The sequence below is a fragment of the Mustelus asterias genome, chromosome 7 (genome assembly GCF_964213995.1).
Source record: "Mustelus asterias chromosome 7, sMusAst1.hap1.1, whole genome shotgun sequence".
Taxonomy (NCBI): domain Eukaryota; kingdom Metazoa; phylum Chordata; class Chondrichthyes; order Carcharhiniformes; family Triakidae; genus Mustelus; species Mustelus asterias.
Genome location: NC_135807.1, coordinates 54,716,877 through 54,726,431, shown reverse-complemented (window position 1 = coordinate 54,726,431; position 9,555 = coordinate 54,716,877).

Below are 9,555 nucleotides of genomic sequence, written 5' to 3'. Positions count from 1 at the left end.
CACGTGACAATAATAAATCAAATCAAATCAAATCCTGCAAAGTAGAAGGCTAACATGTAGACTGCACCCCATCTACTGCTGTGAATGTTACAGCCTGTGGGCCTAAGGAGTCTTGGACTTGCTGGAGGTCTCACTCACTCAACTTTCAAGACCTCAGGAGATTGTGGAAGCTTTTCCATCAGTCGACACGCACACCGTGCTCAGTGTTTCTGGGGTCAGTTAGTGACACCTGCACGCAGTCTCAAACCAGCTGGAGAAGTTGCCCTTCTTAATGTAAGACCACACTGCCTAACTCCCTCTCGTCCTCACAGGAGGAATGGGTGCATACCAGGAGATGTCCCAGACTGGGGTTGACACACCAATGCTTCCAGGAAGCACCAATGCTGATTGCCAGAGCCTCGCCACATTAGGATGGTGAGATCTCATTTCCTTCCATCCGAAAAATCCAACTCTGAGTGTCCCGCAGCCATTTCACACTTGAATAAGCGTTAACTGTCTGCAAGGGGGACACCTGCCCCTCACTCGGGAGCAAGTCCTGCCGTAGAAAGCTGCTGAGCAACCTGTACGGCTGGCAGCTCTCCAGTCTCCACAGTGACAGTGCTGCAATGGGCAGAAGAAATGCAGGAGGATGTTGGAGCCTTAGTCTGGGCATCGGATGCCCAGGTAAGTTCAAGGGGTCCCAGGTAGGGAGGATAGGGAAGGTCTAGGGGGCACAAAGGGGTCGATCGGGATTGAGGTCAGGAGTGGGGTTGCAGAGACCACCAGACCTTAAGCCTGATTCAAAAGAGGACTTCAGATGGAGATGCCATCCCTCACCTTGCCGCCCAGGATTGAATTCTGTTCTTTATTGTTCAATCCTTCTTGCCAGCGTAAAACTTGAGGCTGGGAGGGAAATGGCCTCATTAAGTGGCCACTTAGTCACCTCAACTGTGGAAAGGGCAGGCTTCCCTTCCAAGGCCTTGCCTGCCCGAACTTAAAATCACTGTGTGGTCGGGGCAGGTCAGAACCGAAAAGGAAGCCTGTCCCTTCAGTTTCACACCCCCCGCAGTGCCTTGAAACCCACCGGTAGAAGAGCGTAAAATTGAGGCCCTGAGCAAGCTGGTGTTGGTGAGTCCCACGTTTCAGATACACATGGCAATGTAGGAGGATTATGCGCTCAGGGGATGGTGCTGGGTGGTGTAGGGCAGAGTTGGGATGAAAGGAGAGAAGTTTAGCTTTGCCTTGTCTGGGAGCCAGCTGAGTATTGGATTTTGTGGAAGGCCTCAGGACTCCAGAGCTTTCAATGTCACCAAGGCCAACCCTCATGAGCTCCTTTTGTGTCACGAGGAGGACCCAGCATTTTCCAGGCACCCCCACTATCTTAGGAATCTCTCAGACATCAAGAAGAAGAGGAGATGTTTGAAGATGCACTGAAACATCAGACAAACGCATTATTCACCAGCCCAAATATTAACACATAGCGGGTTCATGCGCACATGTAGAAACCTTAGCACCAGGTGCACACCACCAGTGTGAGGGAGGAAGTGTCTGAGGCAGAGGGTTCAGTGGACAGTCCCCTTGTGGGGAGAGAAGACAGTCACATTGGTGCTCTGCTGGGAAGTGAGGAAAGGCCTCAGGAGTCACAATTAGGGGTTCAGTACTTGGAGCACCAGGAACAGGTGTGTGGCCTTCTGTCAGAGTTTCCGGAAGCATTGGAGGCTCATGCTAATCACACCCTCAAAATGAGTGGGAGCAGATAGCCATGGAGGTCAAGGTCAGGAGTTAAGCCCTAAGACATGGATACAGTGCCATAAAAGAATTGATGGCCTCACACGAGTGGTCAAGGTCAGTGAATGCATCTTTAAATATATGCCACCAACTCCAGCAGCTTCCATTGCAAAAGTTTCAGCTTGCAAACCTCAGACACTGCCCAATTCAACACAACCCCATCTCATCTCCCAACAACCTCTATCAATCAGGATCATACCTAACACCCATATGCTTCACCTCATCTGCATTACTCAGCATTGCTGCAAGCCTCACTCACATCTCAGCTGCTACGCTCTGCTCGCATTTCAACCGTGATAACCACTCTGCCAGATAGATTGTTCAACACTCACTAACGCACTGGTTAGGATTTGACTGGACCCCAGGAGGTGCAACATTTCCCAGTGGCAGGACCAGATTCAGAAAGCTGGGAACCCAAGATTGAGGACTGTAATTAAAGGCTGAATGAATTAAGTGCTATTTTACAGTGCCATCAATGGCAGGTCAATTTCCCCACTGCATCGGGAGGGCAGCAAGTAAATGGAGGCAGTCTTCCTGCAATAGTACAGGGCACTGTAGGTAGGAAAGGCAGCCCATACATCCTGAATAATCTCCCCAGAGAGGTTTCTCCTTTTCCACTTGGCTCCATGGTGTTGTGCCGCACTGCCACCATGCTAAATGTGGCAGATTGTGAACAGATCCAGCAACACAGAACTGGCCACCCATGGGGCACTGTGGGCCATCAGCAGTAATAGAGTTTGTTTTTAGCCACAATCTGTAATTTCATAACCTGGCATATCCCACACTCTGCCAGTACCATCAAGCTGGGATTAATTTTGGTTCAATGGAGAGTTCAGGTGCCAGGAGCAACACCAAGCATAACTCAAAATGAGGTGTCAACCTGGTGAAGTTACAACACGGGACTACTTGCATGCGATAAACAATGGAAGCAGCATGCAATACAAAAAGATAAGCAATTTCATAATCAACGGGTCAGATCTAAGCTCTGCAGTCCTGCCACATCCAGTTGTGAATGGTGGTGGACAATTAAACAACAAACTGAAGGCGAGGCTCCACAAATATCCCCTCCTCAATGACGGAGAAGCCCGACACATCAGTGCGAAACATAAGGCTACCAAGAATTCACAACAATCTTCAGCCAGAAGTGCCGAGTGGATGATCCATCTCGGCCTCCTCCGGAGGGCACCAGCATCACAGATATCAGTCTTCAGCCAATTCGATTCACTCCATGTGATATGAAGAAATGGCTGAAGGCACTGAATACTGCAAAGTATACAAGCCTGACAATATTCCAGCAATAGTCCTGAAGACTTGTGCTCCAGAACTTGCCGTGCTCCGAGCCAAGCTTTTCCAACTCCAACAGTGGCATTAACCCGACAATGTGGAAATTCACCCAGATATGTACTGTTCGCAAAACGCAGGTTAAATCCAACCTGGCTAATTACCACCCCATCAATCTATTGTTGATCATTAGAATCATAGAATGCCTACAGTGCAGAAGGAGGCCATTTGGCCTATTGGGTCTGCACCAGCAACAATCCCTCCTCGGCCCTACTCCTGTAACCCCACTTATTTACCCTACTAATCCCCCTGATATTAAGGGGCAATTGAGCATGGCCATTCAACCTAACCTGCACACCTTTGGACTAGGGAGGAAACCAGAGCACCCAGAGGAAAACCACGCAGACATGGGGAGAATGTGCAAACTCCACACAGACAGTAACCCAAGCCAGCAATCGAACCCGGGTCCCTGACACTGTGAGGCAGCAGTGCTAACCACTGCACCACTGTGCCGCCCTTCTGAATCTGGTCCTCAGCAGCATGTCAGCGAGTGTTGGACAATCCATTTGGCAGAGGTGGTTATCATTTTTGAATTGTGAGCAGAGAAAACCAGCTGAGAAATGTGAATGAGGCTTGTAGCAATGTTAAGTAATGAAGATGAGGTGAAATATATGGATGTTAGGTATGATCCTGATTGATAGAGATTGTTGGGAGATGAGATGAGGTTGTGTTGAATTGAGCAGTTCCTGAGGCTTGGAAACTAAGGCTTTTGCAGTGGAATCTGTTGGAGTTTATAGTATATGATACTTAAAGATACATTCACTGACCTTGACCACTCTTGTGAGGCCATTGAACTTCTTATTAGCGAAATGATGGAAGATGTTGTTGACAGCGTTATCAAGTGGCAGTTACTCAGCAATAACCTTATCACCAATGCTCAATTTGAGTTCTGCCAGGGCCACCAAGCACCAGCTCATTACAGCCTTGGTTCAAACATGGACAGAAGTGCTGAAGTCAAGAGGTGAGGTGAGAGTGACAGCCCTTAACATTAAGGCAGCATTTAACTGAGTATGGTATGGAGCCTTAGCAAAACTGGAGTCAATAGGAATCAGGTGAAAATTCTCCACTGGTTGGAGTCATACCTGGCACAAAGGAAGATGATTATGGTTGTTGGAAGCCAATCATCTCAGCTCTAGGACATTACTGGAGGAGTTCCTCAGGGCAGTGTCCCAGACCCACCCATCCATCTTCACCTGCTTCATCAGTGACCTTCCTTCCATCATAAGGTCAGATGTGGATGATTGCACAATATTTAGCACCTTTCGCAACCCCTCAGATACTGAAGTAGTCCATCTCTAAATGCAGCAAGATCTGGACAATATTGGGCTTGGCCTGCAAGAAACACTTTTGTCACACTAATGCCAGCCAATGACCATCTCCAATAAGAGAGAATCCAACCATCTCCCCTTGACATTCAATGGCATTACAATCACTGAATAGAATAGAGCTTGATTGTCAATGCAAATGTGGAAGTTTGTTTTTGGCTTCACCTTCATAATAACATATAATCATACAGTCATTAGTTAAAAACAGTGAATATTTCATGTATACCTACATTCATACATTTGTACATATATATCAACATCTTGGATGTTACCATTGACAAGAAACGGAACTGGGCTAGCCATATAAATACGGTGGCTACAACAGCAGCGCAGAGGCTGGAAATTCTGCACTGAGTAACTCAGTTCCTGACTCCCCAAAACCAGTCCACCATCTACAAGGCACATGTCAGGAGTGTGATGGAATACTCCTCACCTGGCTGGATGAGCGGATAGTCGACACTATCCAGGAAAACACGACTTGCTTGACTGACTCCCCATTCCTCACCACTTTGAGCATTCAATATCGCTGCCACCGATGCAATGGAGCTATGTGTATCTATGCGTTCCTGCAGTGCATCTATTAGATGTACTGCAGGAACTCACCAAGGCTCCTTTGACAGAATTTGCAAACCTATAAATTTTGCTTGGAATGACAAATGCAACAGATATATGGGAACATTATAGAACATAGAACATTACAGCGCAGTACAGGCCCTTCAGCCCTCGATGTTGCACTGACAAGTGAAACCAATCTAAAGCCCATCTAACCTACACTATTCCAATATCATCCATATGTTTATCGATTTGACCATTTAAATGCCCTTAATGTTGGCGAGTCCACTACTGCTGCAGGCAGGGCATTCCACGCCCTTACTACTCTCTGAGTGAAGAACCTACCCCTGACATCTGTCCAACATCTATCACCCCTCAATTTAAAGCTATGTCCCCTTGTGCTAGCTATCACCATCCGAGGAAAAAGGCTCTCACTGTCCACCCTTTCTAATCCTCTGATCATCTTGTATGCCTCTATTAAGTCACCTCTTAACCTTCTTCTCCCTAATGAAAACAACCTCAAGTCCCTCAGCCTTTCCTCATAAGACTTTCCCACCATACCAGGCAACATCCTGGTAAATCTCCTCTGCACCCTTTCCAATGCTTCCACGTCCTTCCTATAATGCGGCGACCAGAACTGTACGCAATACTCCAAGTGCGGCCGCACCAGAGTTTTGTACAGTTGCAGCATGACCTCCTGCCTCCGAAACTCAATCCCTCTACCAATAAAAGCTAACACTCCGTACTCCTTCTTAACAACCCCATCAATCTGGGTGCCAACTTTCAGGGATCTATGCACATGGACACCGAGATCTCTCTGTTCATCCACACTACCAAGTATCTTACCATTAGCCCAGTACTCTGTAATCCTGTTACTCCTTCCAAAGTGAATCACCTCACACTTTTCCGCATTGAACTCCATTTGCCACCTCTCAGCCCAGCTCTGCAGCTTATCTATGTCCTTCTGTAACCTGCAACAACCTTCCGCACTGTCCACAATGCCACCGACTTTAGTGTCATCCGCAAATTTACTAACCCATCTTTCTACGCCCTCATCCAGGTCATTTATAAAAATGACAAACAGTAGTGGCCCCAAAACAGATCCTTGTGGTACACCACTAGTAACTGAACTCCAGGATGAACATTTCCCATCAACCACCACCCTCTGTCTTCTTACAGCTAGCCAATTCTTGATCCAAACTGCTAAATCACCCTCAATCCCATGCCTCCGTATTTTCTGCAAAATAGCTTACCGTGGGGAACCTTATCAAACGCTTTGCTGAAATCCATATACACCATATCAACTGCTTTACCCTCATCCACCTCTTTGGTCACCTTCTCAAAGAACTCAATAAGGTTTGTGAGGCACGACCTACCCTTCACAAAACCGTGTTGACTATCCCTAATCAAATTATTCCTTTCTAGATTATTATAAATCCTATTTCTTATAATCCTTTCCAAAGCTTTACCCACAACAGAAGTAAGGCTCACTGGTCTATAATTACCAGGGTTGTCTCTACTCCCCTTCTTGAACAAGGGGACAACTTTCGCTATCCTCCAGTCTTCTGGCACTATTCCTGTAGACAATGACGACATAAAGATCAAAGCCAAAGGCTCTGCAATCTCCTCCCTAGCCTCCCAGAGAATCCTAGGATAAATCCCATCCAACCCAGGGGACTTATCTATTTTCACACTTTCCAGAATTGCTAACACCTCCTCCTTATTAACCTCAATCCCTTCGAGTCCAATAGCCTGTATCGCAGTATTCTCCTCGACAACATTGTCTTTTTCCTGCGTGAATACCGATGAAAAATATTCATTTAGAGCCTCTCCTATCTCTTCAGGCTCCACGCACAACTTCACTACTGTCCTTGACTGGCCCTAATCTTACCCTAGTCATTCTTTTATTCCTGGCATACCTATAGAAAGCTTTAGGGTTTTCCTTGATCCTACCTGCCAAAGACTTCTCATGTCCTCTCCTGGCTCTTCTTAACTCTCTCTTTAGGTCCTTTCTGGCTAACATGTAACTCTCAAGCGCCCTAACTGAGCCTTCACGTCTCATCTTTACATAAGTCTCCTTCTTCCTCTTCACAAGAGATTCAACTTCTTTTGTAAACCATGGTTCCCTCGCTCGACCACTTCCTTCCTGCCTGACAGGTACATACTTATCAAGGACACGCATAGCTGTTCCTTGAACAAGCTCCACATTTCAATTGTGCCCATCCCCTGCAGTTTCCTTCCCCAACCTATGCCACCTAAATCTCGCCTAATCACATCATAATTTCCTTTCCCCAGCTATAACTCTTGCCCTTCGGTATATACCTATCCCTTTCCATCGCTAAAGTAAATGTAACCGAATTGTGGTCACTTTCACCAAAGTGCTCACCTACCTCCAAATCTAACACCTGGTCTGGTTCATTACCCAGTACCAAATCCAATGTGGCCTCGCCTCTTGTTGGCCTATCTACATACTGTATCAGGAAACCCTCCTGCACACATTGGACAAAAACTGACCCCTCTAAAGTACTTGAACTATAGCTTTTCTAGTCAATATTTGTAAAGTTAAAGTCCCCCATAACAGCTACCCTGTTACTTTCACTCCTATCCAGAATCATCTTTGCAATCCTTTCTTCTACATCTCTGGAACTTTTCGGAGGCCTATAGAAAACTCCCAACAGGGTGACCTCTCCTTTCCTGTTTCTAACCTCAGCCCATACTACCTCAGTAGACGAGTCCTCATCAAACGTCCTTTCTGCCACCGTAATACTGTCCTTGACTAACAATGCCACACCTCCATCTCTTTTACCACCTTCCCTGCTCTTACTGAAACATCTAAACCCCGGAACCTGCGACAACCATTCCTGTCCCTGCTCTATCCATGTCTCCGAGATGGCCACAACATCGAAGTCCCAGGTACCAACCCATGCTGCAAATTCACCCACCTTATTCTGGATACTCCTAGCGTTGAAGTATACACACTTCAAACCACCTTCCTGCCTGCCAGTACACTCCTGCGACGTTAAAACCTTATCCATGACCTCACTACTCTCAACCTCCTGTACACTGGATCTACAATTCAGGTTCCCATCCCCCTGCTGAATTAGTTTAAACCATCCCGAAGAGCATTAGCAAATTCCGCCCCCCCCCCCAAGGATATTGGTACCCCTCTGGTTCAGGTGTAGACCATCCCGTTTGTAGAGGTCCCACCTACCCCAGAATGAGCCCCAATTGTCCAAGTATCTGAATCCCTCCTTCCTGCACCATCCCTGTAGCCACGTGCTCAACTGCTCTCTCTCCCTATTCCTCTCCTCGCTAGCACGTGGCACGGGTAACAAACCAGAGATAACAACTCTGTTTGTTCTAACCCTAAGCTTCCACCCTAACTCCCTGAATTTCTGCCTTACATCCCTATTCCTTTTCCTACCTATGTCTTGGGTGCCTATGTGAACCACGACTTGGGGCTGGTCCCCCTCCCCTTTAAGGATCCCGAAAACACGATCTGAGACAGCACGGACCCTGGCACCTGGGAGGCAACACACCAACCGCGAGTCTCTCTCATTCCCACAGAATCTCCTATCTCTCCCCCGATTTATGGAGTTCCCAATAACTAATGCTCTACTCCTCTCCCCCCTTCCCTTCTGAGCAACAAGGACAGACTCTGTGCAATAGACCTGTACCCCATGGTTTACCCCTGTTAAGTCCCCCCCCCCCCCCAACAATATCCAAAATGGAATACTTGTTATACAGAGGAACAGGGGATCGCTGCTCTGACTGCTTCTTACCCCTTCTAGCCGTCACCCACGTATCATCATTTCTAGGAGTAGCTACCTCCCTGTAGCTTCTATCTATAGCTGCCTCTGCCTCCCGAATGATCCTGAGTTCATCCAGTTCCATAGAACATAGAACAGTACAGCACAGAACAGGCCCTTCGGCCCACGATGTTGTGCCGAGCTTTATCTGAAACCAAGATCAAGCTATCCCACTCCCTATCATCCTGGTGTGCTCCATGTGCCTATCCATGTGCCTGACACGGTCTTCAAGGAGCTGGAATTGGGTGCACTTCCTGCAGGTATACTTAGCCAGGACACTGGTGTCCCTCACCTCAAACATCCCTCAGGAGGAACATTGCACTGCCTGCACTGACATCCCTGCTAACTTCCCTTACTATTGCCTGCTAGTTCCCCTCCAAGCCACACACCATCCTGACTTGAAACAAAAACCACCGTTCCTTCACTGTGGTTGGGTCAATGTCCCAGAACTCCCTTCCTAACAGCATTGGGTGTCCCTGTGACACACAGCACCAAAGTCCCAACTGCTGCTGTCACTGCAAAAATGGTGCAATCTACAGCCAGGCCTTCGAGGCCAAGTGTTGCTCAAGATCATGACTGCCTGCACTGAAAGTCAGCAGTTTTCCACCAGCATTTCCAACGTTTTCTGCTTTTAATTTCACTTTCCAGTATCCATAGTATTTTGCTTTTGCATTGAGAGTGGGAATTATTCTGACTTATCCTGTGTGGACGATTGCTCAGACCTCTGCAAAAACAAAATCCTTTGCCCTTACTATTTTTCA